At 44.8% G+C, this 12,641-nt stretch overlaps 1 protein-coding gene across 2 annotated transcripts in view; it reads right to left on the reverse strand.

The window, feature by feature from the left end:
- Positions 1-12,641, reverse strand: part of LOC139276003 (rho guanine nucleotide exchange factor TIAM1-like) — a 421,871-nt gene that overhangs the window by 231,494 nt on the left and 177,736 nt on the right. The window lies entirely within an intron of this gene.

Here is a 12,641-nt window from a genome sequence, read left to right on the forward strand (position 1 = left end):
CATGTGTATATTTTATACTGTAATGCATGGCTACATAGATTGACTGATGTTCAAACTCAGTTACCTCCTTCTCAGAGACAGATACACACTGCTACAATAACAGCTTTATCAGTTGGTAAAACAGCATCTACCAGTGGACGAAGCATGCAAGAAATGGACCATTATTCATCATGAGTGAGGAAAATGTTTTCTTATCCTGATTAGATCTCTTTCAAATTCAGTAATAACTGCATTAAAATATTGGGCTGTCAAGCACAAGACCCAAGTAAAATTCCCAGTCTTCATTAATATTAAGTATACATAAAGTATATGCATGCAGAGTCAGCTGTTAAACGATCTTCTAAACCAGCTTTACTTTCAGAAATATCCCATTTAGCAAATTTTAGCTGATGTTAACATTAGTCATTCATGGTATCAATGTTAAAAGAAAACATACATTTTCCAAATCAGCCCTAATCTTCAAGCAAGCAATAATTGCAAAATGTTTACTCATACTAAGCTAAACATTAGCTCCTGGTTGAAAGCAATTTAGGAAATGAATCAGGCTTACTTTTTTTGAACAACTGCAATGCTATTACAAAGTACTATAAATCCTATGCTGGCAAAAGAAAATGCAAATCAAACTATTATGATAATCCTAGCACTTTTGTGCTAACCAAGCTTCTTAGATGAATATTGTTATTTAGAAATAGAGCCTAGAAATGTAGATTATTCACTTCCTGACAGCAATCAACATTTTGCGAATTAAGGTTAAACCCCCCATTTCACTGGATAAGGCGTTAACATATGTAATGACAAGAAATTTTACCCCAAGAATTTTTCAGGCAAGATTCATGTGATCCTCCTTTAGTATGACTACAAAAGTATATTTTTTATTCAGTTTAAATCAAGATTTTCAACCAGAGACAGCATCTTACCCAAAGGATGTGTTCAAAGATTGAACACAGAAAAATGCAAAGTTGTACATTTTGGTAGGATGAACGAGAAGAGGCACTACAAACTAACGGGTACAATTCTAAAGAGGATGCAGGAACAGAGAGACCTGGGGGTATATGTGCACAAATAATTGCAGGTGGCAGGGCACGTTTAAAAAAAAAGCATACGGGACTCTGGGTTTTTTTAAATATAGAGGACAAAAGCAAGGAAGTTATGATGAACTTTTATAAAACACAGATTCGGCCTCAACTGGAGTATTGTGTCCAATTCTGGGCATTGAACTTTAGGAAGGATGTGAAGGCCTTAGAGAAGGTGCAGAAAAATTTTACAACAATGGTTCCAGGGATAGAAACATTGAAATCCACAGCGCAGAAGGAGGCCATTTCAGCCCATCGTGCCGACAATGAGCCACACGGCCCTCGATCAGCAGCCTTGAAGGTTACATATAAACCAATGAACAGTGAACTATGGTGGAAAGGTAAAGAGCATCCGGCCAAACCATCAACTGATCTGAGGGACGTGTTATGTGGTATAAACTGGAGAAGCTTGGGTTGTTCACCTTAGAGCAGAGCAGGTTGAGAAGAGATTTGATAGAGGTGTTCAAACTCATGAGGGGTCTAGATAGAGTAGGTAGAGAGAAACTGTTCCCATTGGCGGAGGGGTCGAGAACCAGAGGACACAGATTTAAGGTGATTGGCAGAAGAAACAAAGGTGACATGAGGAAAAGGTTTTTAACGCAGCGAGTGGTTAAGATCTGGAATGCACTGCCTGAAAGAGTGGTGCCTGAAAGAGTGGTGGAGGCAGATTCAGTCGCAGTTTTCAAAAGGGAATTTGATAAATACCTGAAGGAAAAAAAATTGCATGACTACGGGGAAAGGGCGGGGGAGTGGAACTAACTAAAGTGCTCTTGCAGAGAGTGGCATGGGCTCGGCGAGCCAAATGGCCTCCTTCTGTTCTGTAACCATTCTATGGGGTCAAGTTTCGGGCCGCGCTTAGAACGGCGCAGCCCCGCGAGCCACACCCGATTTCCGCGCTCAAAACCGCGCCGAAAACTTACCTCGGTATTCTCCCTTCCGTCAGGTCGATCCAGGCCCTCGGCACAGCGCAGCACAAGCTGTGGGGGACAGAGCCAGGTCCCAGCTCTGAAAACAGTGCCGGGAACCTCTGCACATGCGCGCTACAGTGGGCACGCATGTGCAGTAGCTCCAGGTGCCTGAAACTTTGTGGGAGGGGCACAAATAACGCCGCCCCTAGCCCTGGCCAAATGGGCTCACTGGGGCGGCGAAGATTGGACTGCACCTCCCTTGAGCTCCTGCTCTGGCTCCCCCACTCCGGCTCCCCCCCACTCCCTGCTCCGTTCCGGCTCTCGGCCACTGCCGCCCTTCAGGTCTGGCTCGCTCCCTCTCCACGTCTTCGCCCGGGCACGCCCGCCCACCCGGCATCGTGCTGGGGGTGGGCACCGCCCGAAGTCTTCGGCCCAGCTGCTTCTCGACAGCCGGGCCCGTTCAGCCTCCCCCCTCTCGTCACCCCTCCCTCTCCTTCATACCCTCCCCCTCCCTCTCTCTCTCTCATAAGAACATAAGAATTAGGAACAGGAGTCGGCCATCTAGCCCCTCGAGCCTGCTCCGCCATTCAACAAGATCATGGCTGATCTGGCCGTGGACTCAGCTCCACTTACTCGCCCGCTCCCCGTAACCCTCAACTCCCTTATTGGTTAAATATCTATCGATCTGTGATTTGAATACATTCAATGAGCTAGCCTCAACTGCTTCCTTGGGCAGAGAATTCCACAGATTCACAACCCTCTGGGAGAAGAAATTCCTTCTCAACTCGGTTTTAAATTGGCTCCCCCGTATTTTGAGGCTGTGCCCCCTAGTTCTAGTCTCCCCAACCAGTGGAAACAACCTCTCTGCCTCTATCTTGTCTATCCCTTTCATTATTTTAAATGTTTCTATAAGATCCCCCCCTCATTCTTCTGAACTCCAACGAGTAAAGACCCAGTCTACTCAATCTATCATCATAAGGTAACCCCCTCATCTCCGGAATCAGCCTAGTGAATCGTCTCTGTACCCCCTCCAAAGCTAGTATATCCTTCCTTAAGTAAGGTGACCAAAACTGCACGCAGTACTCCAGGTGTGGCCTCACCAATACCCTATACAGTTGCAGTAGGACCTCCCTGCTTTTGTACTCCATCCCTCTCGCAATGAAGGCCAACATTCCATTCGCCTTCCTGATTACCTGCTGCACCTGCAAACTAACTTTTTGAGATTCATGAACAAGGACCCCCAGGTCCCTCTGCACCGCAGCATGTTGTCATTTCTCCCCATTCAAATAATATTCCCCTTTACTGTTTTTTTTCCCCCAAGGTGGATGACCTCACACTTTCCGACATTGTATCCAATCTGCCAAACCTTAGCCCATTCGCCTAACCTATCTAAATCTCTTTGCAGCCTCTCTGTGTCCTCTACACAACCCGCTTTCCCACTAAACTTTGTGTCATCTGCAAATTTTGTTGCACTACACTCTGTCCTCTCTTCCAGGTCATCTATGTATATTGTAAACAGTTGTGGTCCCAGCACCGATCCCTGTGGCACACCACTAAACACCGATTTCCAACCCGAAAAGGACCCATTTATCCCGACTCTCTGCTTTCTGTTAGCCAGCCAATTCTCGATCCATGCTAATACATTTCCTCTGACTCCGCGTACCTTTATCTTCTGCAGTAACCTTTTGTGTGACACCTTATCGAATGCCTTTTGGAAATCTAAATACACCACATCCATCGGTACACCTCTATCCACCATGCTTGTTATATCCTCAAAGAATTCCAGTAAATTACACAAACATGATTTTCCCTTCATGAATCCATGTTGCATCAGCTTGATTGCACTATTCCTATCTAGATGTCCCGCTATTTCTTCCTTAATGATAGCTTCAAGAATCATTACAGAGATTAAACTAACCAGCCTATAGTTACCTGCCTTCTGTCTGCCCCCTTTTTTAAACAGAGGCATTACATTAGCTGCTTTCCAATCCGCTGGTACTTCCCCAGAATCCAGAGAATTTTGGTAGATTATAACGAATGCATCTAAATATATTCAAAAAGGAGTTAGATGAAGTCCTTACTACTAGGGGAATCAAGGGGTATGGTGAGAAAGCAGGAATGGGGTACTGAAGTTGCATGTTCAGCCATGAACTCATTGAATGGCGGTGCAGGCTAGAAGGGCCGAATGGCCTACTCCTGCACCTATTTTCTATGTTTCTATGTTTCTATAACTTTCGCCATCTCTTAATACCCTGGGATGCATTTCATCAGGACCAGGGGACTTGTCTACCTTGAGTCCCATTAGCCTGTCCAGCACTACCCCCCTTGTGATAGTGATTGTCTCAAGGTCCTCCCTTCCCACATTTCCGTGACCACCAATTTTTGGCATGGTTTTTGTGTCTTCCAATGTGGAAGACCGAAGCAAAATAATTGTTTAAGGTCTCAGCCATTTCCACATTTCCCATTATTAAATCCCCCTTCTCATCTTCTAAGGGACCAACATTTACTTTAGTCACTTTTTCCATTTTATATATCTGTAAAAGCTTTTACTATCTGTTTTTATGTTTTGCGCAAGTTTACTTTCGTAATCTATCTTTCCTTTCTTTATTGCTTTCTTCGTCATTCTTTGCTGTCGTTTAAAATTTTCCCAATCTTCTCGTTTCCCACTAACCTTGGCCACCTTATACGCATTGGTTTTTAATTTGATACTCTCCTTTATTTCCTTGGTTATCCACGGCTGGTTATCCCTTCTCTTACCGCCCTTCTTTTTCACTGGAATATATTTTTGTTGAGCACTGTGAAAGAGCTCCTTAAAAGTCCTCCACTGTTCCTCAATTGTGCCACCATTTAGTCTGTGTTTTCAGTCTACTTTAACCAACTCTGCCCTCATCCCACTGTAGTCCCCTTTGTTTAAGCATAGTACGCTCATTTGAGACACTATTTCCTCACCCTCAATCTGTATTACAAATTCAACCATACTGTGATCACTCATTCCGAGAGGATCTTTTACTAGGAGATTGTTTATTATTCCTGTCTCATTACACAGGACCAGATCTGAGATCGCTTGCTCCCTTGTAGGTTCTGTAACATACTGTTCTAAGAAACGATCCCGTATGCATTCTATGAATTCTTCCTCAAGGCTATCCCGTGCGATTTGATTTGACCAATCGATATGTAGGTTAAAATCCCCCATGATTACTGCTGTTCCTTTTTCACATGCCTCCATTATTCCCTTCTCTACCCCTGCCCCTCTCTCTCTTCCCCTCCCCCTCTCTCTCCCTCCCTCTCTTTCTCCCCCCCCTCCCTTTCTCCCCCACCTCCTCCACACCCCCTCTCACTGTCAGAAACACAGAGACACTGACACAGACAGAGAGAGACAGACAGACAGAGAGAGAGAGACAGACACTGACAAAGACAGAGACACACACACACTGGGGGGACCCCTTGAGTAGAAACTTAATTTTTTATTTATTGATTTAATTATTTATTTTTTATTTTTTGATTGATTTATTGGTTGATTTATTGATTTATTTATCATTTATTATTGATGATGGCTCTTTCATGTGTTTCATGTTTGTGAACTTCCCTCCCCCCCGCTCCCCATCTCTCTTCCTTACGCCTGATTTTCTCAGTGGGTAAGGTTTTTCTGAACGTACAAAAATCTACACTTACTCCATGTTAAGTTAGTTTGGAGTAAGTTTTCGCTGCCTCAACTTGCAAAACAGGCGCAAGTGGCTGAACACGCCCCCTTTTGAAAAAAAACTCTGTTCTAAAATGAAACTGTTCTAACTCACTAGAACTGGAGCAAACTAAATGCCGAGAATTGCAATTTCTAAGATTATCCATTCTAAACTAGTTGTTCCAAAAGTAGCATCTCAGGCCGAAACTTGTCCCCTGATTCTATTCCATTCCCTTAAGATACACACACCGATAGATCTCAAGCAGGATAGCTCATAGGCTAAGGACCAGATGGCCCAGATCGAGAGAGATGGGTGGATCCAAAGGCAGCACAAAAAGCAAGCAAGCAGGCTTGAGCAGGAGCCTTTCTCAGAGCAGAAAGCAAGTGGTATGAGGGAGATTACAGCTGAGAAACGACTGATAGGAATAGAGCCAAGAATGAGGGATGGCTCATCATTCAGCTGGGGAGGTCAGTTGGGGTTTATTTGTTTTTCTATATTTTCTGGCTTGCTGTGAAATAGAAACTATCATGGTACTGAAAGTGTAGAAATGGTTTTCCCTTGTATCTGACTGAAAATAGAAACATTGGATTTTCCTCATTTTTTCAATCATTTACCACCGAAAATACCAATCATTGCAGATTACCACCGATTTCATAATTTAGCACCAAAATACCATCAGTGTTAAATTCATCAGTGATTTACCACTGGTGGTAAAAGAAATACCACCAATCTTATTTTTGTCCATTTTTATGACATCATTAAGTGTGCAACACCAAAATACCACCAAAAATGACCACTAGAGATGAATTCATCAATACCACCATTTTTACCACTGGCTGAAATTACAACCAAGAAAAGTGCAGTCTTATCTGATCGAATCCAATGCTATGGACACCATTTTTAAAAACGGTGCTGCAGTCCATTCCACATGAGAGAACACAGAGTTTGAAGACAGACATCTTTGTGAGTTCAAAGTTAGATTTTAAGGTTATTTGAGGCTTTAATGGATTATTTGAGTAAATTGGAGGACATTTTAAGAACACTGGAGAAAATTTGAGGACATTTTGAGAACATTTGCAGGACATTTAAAGGAATGGGGCCTAAAATATCTCTACCAATATTGCTGACTACTTATATGATGCAGAATAGAGCTGGAAGATGGTTTATTCACTGTGCCTAATCAAAGAGCTCGCAGACTTGAGGAGGAGGCCTTACTCCCAACGAGTTTTCAGGGAGACACACTCATACCTGTATCCATCTGAGGCACAGTGCATTAGAAGGTTGTGCTTTCGAAAAGAGGTGGTCACAGAGATATGCCAGCTCATAAAGGCAGACCTGCAGCCCATCAGCACCAACAGGACTGCACTGACCATCGAGGACAAGGTGACTGCGGCACTTGCCTTCTATGCCCCTGGCTCCTTTCAGGCATCAAGCTGGGGACATACGCTGCATCTCGCAGCACGCTACACATCGCTGCGCTCACCAGGTGACTGCTGCACTGTACGCACGCCGGATGGACTTTATAAACTTCCCAATGACAAGGGAGGCACAGTGAGGGGGCTCTGGGTTTTGCACGAATTGCTGGCTTCCCCAAGGTTCAGAGTGCCATAGACTGTATGCACATCGCCCTGCGAACACATTTAGAGGAGCCAGAGGTTTACCGAAACTTAAAAGGATTCCAGTCCCTGAACGTGCAGGTCATTGTCGACCACTAGTAAATAATTCTGGCAATAAACGCCAATTTTCCAGGGCGCATTCATGATCGTACATCTTGCGTGAGAGCACGGTCTCTGATCTGTTTAAGCGTCAGCCACAAGGTCACAGCTGGATGCTGGGAGACAAAGATTATGGCCTCGCTACCTGGCTCATGACTCCCCCTCTCCCTCAGGAACCCTCTGACAGAAGCTGAGCAGCGCTACAATGACAGCCATATAGCCACACACAATATCGTCGAAAAGACAATTGGAGTACTCAAGCAGCATTTTCGATGCCTGGACCACTCAGGAGGCAGCCTGCAACACTACCCTGAGCAGGTCTCAGAGTTCATATTGGTGAGCTGCAGGTCACACAACTTAGCCATCATCAGGGGATAGGAATTGCGACAGGAGACTGCAGGATCACCTTAGGAGAGAGAGGGGCGGGGGGGAAGAGGAGGGAAATGAGGACAAGGAGCCTGGCGATGAACCTATGCCACTACCACCCCCAACACCATAGGGGAAGCCGCTGGAGCTTTCGCCGCTGCAAAAGTGTTACGTCAGCAGCTCATAAATCAATGCTTTATGTGACCAGTGAGTTATGTTTCACATTTACCACCCACTATCGTTGAGTTTTACCCTTCATTTTCTGAAAGTTAGACACAGTACAAGAATGGTTATGTTTAACAACATTTTATAAAATGTTGTAAACTTTGAAAAATGTAATAATTTTTTAACTCCAAAGATATAACAATGTTTGCAGCAACAACTACAAGAACTAAATCAACAGCAAAAACAAAAACATAGAAAATAGGTGCAGGAGTAGGCCATTCGGCCCTTCGAGCCTGCACCAGCATTCACTATGATCATGGCTGATCATGCAACTTCAGTACCCCTTTCTGGCTTTTTCTCCATACCCCTTGATCCCTTTAGCTGTAAGGGCCACATCCAACTCCCTTCTAAATATATCTAATGAACTGGCCTCACAACTTTCTGTGGTAGAGAATTCCACAGGTTCACAATTCTCTGAGTTAAGAAGTTTCTCATCATCTTGGTCCTAAATGGCTTAGCCCTTATCCTTAGACAGTGACCCCTGGTTCTGGACTTCCCCAACATCGGGAACATTGGCCCCAAGTTTCCACATGATTTGCTCCTGATTTTTTAGGAGCAACTGGTGTAGAACAGAGTATCTTAGAAATCGGAATTCTTCCACATTTAGTTTGCTCCAGTTCTAGTCAGTTAGAACAGTTTCACTTTGGAACAGAATTTTTTTTTCAAAAGGGGGCGTGTCCGGCCACTTACGCCTGATTTGAAAGTTTCCACAGTGAAAACTTACTCCAAACGAACTTAGAATGGAGTAAGATAAGACTTTTGTACGCTCGAAAAAACCTTGTCTACACTTCAGGCGTAGGTGACAAATTAGGCGTAGGGAATGAGGTGGGGGGAGGAGTGGGGGAAGGGAAGTCATTAAATTCTACAATCAATCCTTAGTTATACTTATACAAATAAATCCAACCTGAATAAAAGTTTATAAGCAAAGAAAAGATTAAATAAACCATGTTCCTACCTGTGTGAAAGTGCTTCAGGCAGGCCTTCATTCTCTTCGTGGCTGGCCGCGAAGAAGCAGCACCGGACGGACCCGAGGCCATTCGGCCATGAGATATCAGCAGTGTCAGTGGCTGGCCAGCAGCCAAAGAATCAGCGGACTGATGTGAGGCCATTCGGCCATGAGATATCAGCAGTGTCAGTGGCTGGCCAGCAGCCAAAGAATCAGCGGACCGATGTGAGGCCATTCGGCCATGAGATATCAGCGGCGTCAGTGGCTGGCCGGCAGCCGAAGAATCAACGCAGGACACACGCAGCTCAATAAGGTTCTTGAGGCCATCCGGCCACGCTTTAGGGGCGGCGTCAGTGGCTGGCCGGCAGCCAAAGAATCAGCAGCGGACGGACGTGAGGCCATTTGGCCATAGGATATCAGCGGCGTCAGTGGCTGGCCGGCAGCCGAAGATACAGCAGCAGCCTTCGAGCTGTGAGGGGGACTGAGGCCATTTGGACAGGGAGAGGCAGCCACATCGACAGTTTTATATTTAAATTTGCAGAATGGGTGCTGCATTGTCAACACCACGTATTATTGCAAAGTTGAATTGGCACTCTTATTTCTCCAAACACACAGTCCTTAATTTGCATGCACCAATGCAGCAACGGTTCTGCAAGTTTAGCAGTGAAAAGCTGAACTCACTGATTTCAGCAGGTGATTTATTCAGCAGTGCTGCTAAAAGTACTCCCTCACACAGAAATATTTAAAAAAATTTAATTACAAGCCTTTGCAGGGGTCCAAGAAACAAATCTTCACTTTTTCTGCAGTATTTTTAAAAATGGCCGAGTGCCAATGTTTGTGAGAGACTGCGCGTACACGCACGCTCCAACGCGCACACGCAGGGTTGCCGGCACCACGAAGGCTAATTTAAATTGTACCCGCCCCCTGCTACTTAGAAAATCGGCGCGAGTGTTAGGCTCCGCCCCCTGCTGCGAAGAGCGCGCCGCGCCAAGCAGACATCTCTCGAGAATATCGGACATTTATTTAGGCATAGTTTTCGGCGCGAAAAACAGGCGCCCAGCTCGGAGGTGCGCCGTTTTCGCCGCGGCACGAAACTTGGGGCCCAAGTCTTCCTGCATCTAACCTGTCCCGTCCCATCAGAATTTTATATTTTCTGTGAGATCCCCTCTCATTCTTCTAAATTCCAATGAATATAAGCCTAGTCAGTCCAGTCTTTCTTCATGTCAGTTCTGCCATCCCAGGAATCAGTCTGGTAAACCTTCGCTGCACTCCCTCAATAGCAAGAATGTCCTTCCTCACATTAGGAGACCTAAACTGTACACAATATTCAAGGTGTGGTCTCACCAAGGCCCTCCACAACTGCAATAAGACCTCCCTGCTCCTATACTCAAATCCTCTCGCTATGAAGGCCAACATGCCATTTACCTTCTTCATCGCCTGCTGTACCTGCATGACAAACTTCAATGACTGATGTTCCATGACACCCAGGTCTCGCCGTTGCACCTCCCCTTTTCCTAATCTGTCACTATTCAGATAACATTCTGCTTTCCTGTTTTTGCCACCAAAGTGGATAGCCTCACATTTATCTGCATTATATTGCATTGCCATGCATTTGCCCACTCACCTAACCTGTCCAAGTCACCCTGCAGCCACTTAGCATCCTCCTCACAGCTCACACTGCCACCCAGCTTAATGTCATCTGCAAACTTGGACATATTGTATTCAATTCCTTCATCGAAATCATTAATGTATATTGTAAATAGCTGGGGTCCCAGCACTGAACCTTGCCCACTGGTCACTGCCTGCCAGACTGAAAAAGACCCGTTTATTCCTACTCTTACTTCCTGTCTACCAACCAGTTCTCTATTCATAGGAACATAGGAACATAGGAATTAGAAACAGGATTAGGCCATCTAGCCCCTCGAGCCTGCTCCGCCATTCAATAAGATCATGGCTGATCTGGTCATGGACTCAGCTCCACTTACCCGCCCTCTCCCCGTAACCCTTAATTCCCTTATTGCTTAAAAATCTATCTATCTTTGACTTGAAAACATTCAATGAGCCAGCCTCAACTGCTTCCCTGGGCAGATAATTCCACAGATTCACAACCCTCTGGGAGAAGAAATTCTTTCTCAACTCGGTTTTAAATTGGCTCCCCCGTATTTTGAGGCTGTGCCCCCTAGTTCTAGTCTCCCCCACCAATGGAAACAACCTCTCTGCCTCTATCTTGTCTATCCCTTTCATTATTTTAAATGTTTCTATAAGATCACCCCTCATCCTTCTGAACTCCAAGGAGTAAAGACCCAGTCTACTCAATCTATCATCATAAGGTAACCCCCTCATTTCTCGAATCAGCCTAGTGAATCGTCCCTGTACCCCTTCCAAAGCTAGTATATCCTTCCTTAAGTAAGGTGACCAAAACTGCACGCAGTACTCCAGGTGCGGCCTTACCAATACCTTATATAGTTGCAGCAACACCTCCCTGCTTTTGTACTCCATCCCTTTCGCAATGAAGGCCAACATTCCATTTGCCTTCCTGATTACCTGCTGCACCTGCAAACTAACCTTTTGGGATTCATGCACAAGGACCCCCAGGTTCCTCTGCACAGCAGCATGTTGTAATTTCTCCCCATTCAAATAATATTCCCTTTTACTGTTTTTTTTCCCAAGGTGGATGACCTCACACTTTCCGACATTGTATTCCATCTGCCAAACCTTAGCCCATTCGCTTAACCTATCCAAATCTTCTTGCAGTCTCTCTGAGTCCTCTACACAACCCGCTTTCCCACTAATCTTAGTGTCATCTGCAAATTTTGTTGCACTACACTCTGTCCCCTCCTCTAGGTCATCTATGTATATTGTAAACAGTTGTGGTCCCAGCACTGATCCCTGTGGCACACCACTAACCACTGATTTCCAACCGGAAAAGGACCCATTTATCCCGACTCTCTGCTTTCTGTTCGCCAGCCAATTCTCTATCCATGCTAATTCATTTCCTCTGACTCCGCGTACCTTTATCTTCTGCAGTAACCTTTTGTGTGGCACCTTATCGAATACCTTTTGGAAATCTAAATACACCACATCCATCGGTACACCTCTATCCACCATGCTCGTTATATCCTCAAAGAATTCCAGTAAGTTAGTTAAACATGCTGCATCTGCTTGATTGCACTATTCCTATCCAGATGTCCCGCTATTTCTTCCTTAATGATAGTTTCAAGCATTTTCCCCACTACAGATGTTAAACTAACCGGCCTATAGTTACCTGCCTTTTGCCTGCCCCCTTTTTTAAACAGAGGCATTACATTAGCTGCTCTCCAATCCGCTGGTACCTCCCCAGAGTCCAGAGAATTTTGGTAGATTATAACAAATGCATCTGCTATAACTTCCGCCATCCCTTTTAATACCCTGGAATGCATTTTATCAGGACCAGGGGACTTGTCTACCTTCACTCCCATTAGTTTGTCCAGCACTACCTCCCTAGTGATAGTGATCATCTCAAGGACCTCCCTTCCCACATTCCTATGACCAGCAATTTTTGGCATGGTTTTTGTGTCTTCCACTGTGAAGACGGAAGCAAAATAATTGTTTAAGGTCTCAGCCATTTCCACATTTCCCATTATTAAATCCCCCTTTTCATCTTCTAAGGGACCAACATTTACTTTAGTCACTCTTTTCCGTTTTATATATCAGTAAAAGCTTTTACTATCTGTTTTTATGTTTTGCGC

The sequence above is a fragment of the Pristiophorus japonicus genome, chromosome 11 (assembly GCF_044704955.1).
Source record: "Pristiophorus japonicus isolate sPriJap1 chromosome 11, sPriJap1.hap1, whole genome shotgun sequence".
Lineage (NCBI taxonomy): Eukaryota > Metazoa > Chordata > Chondrichthyes > Pristiophoridae > Pristiophorus > Pristiophorus japonicus.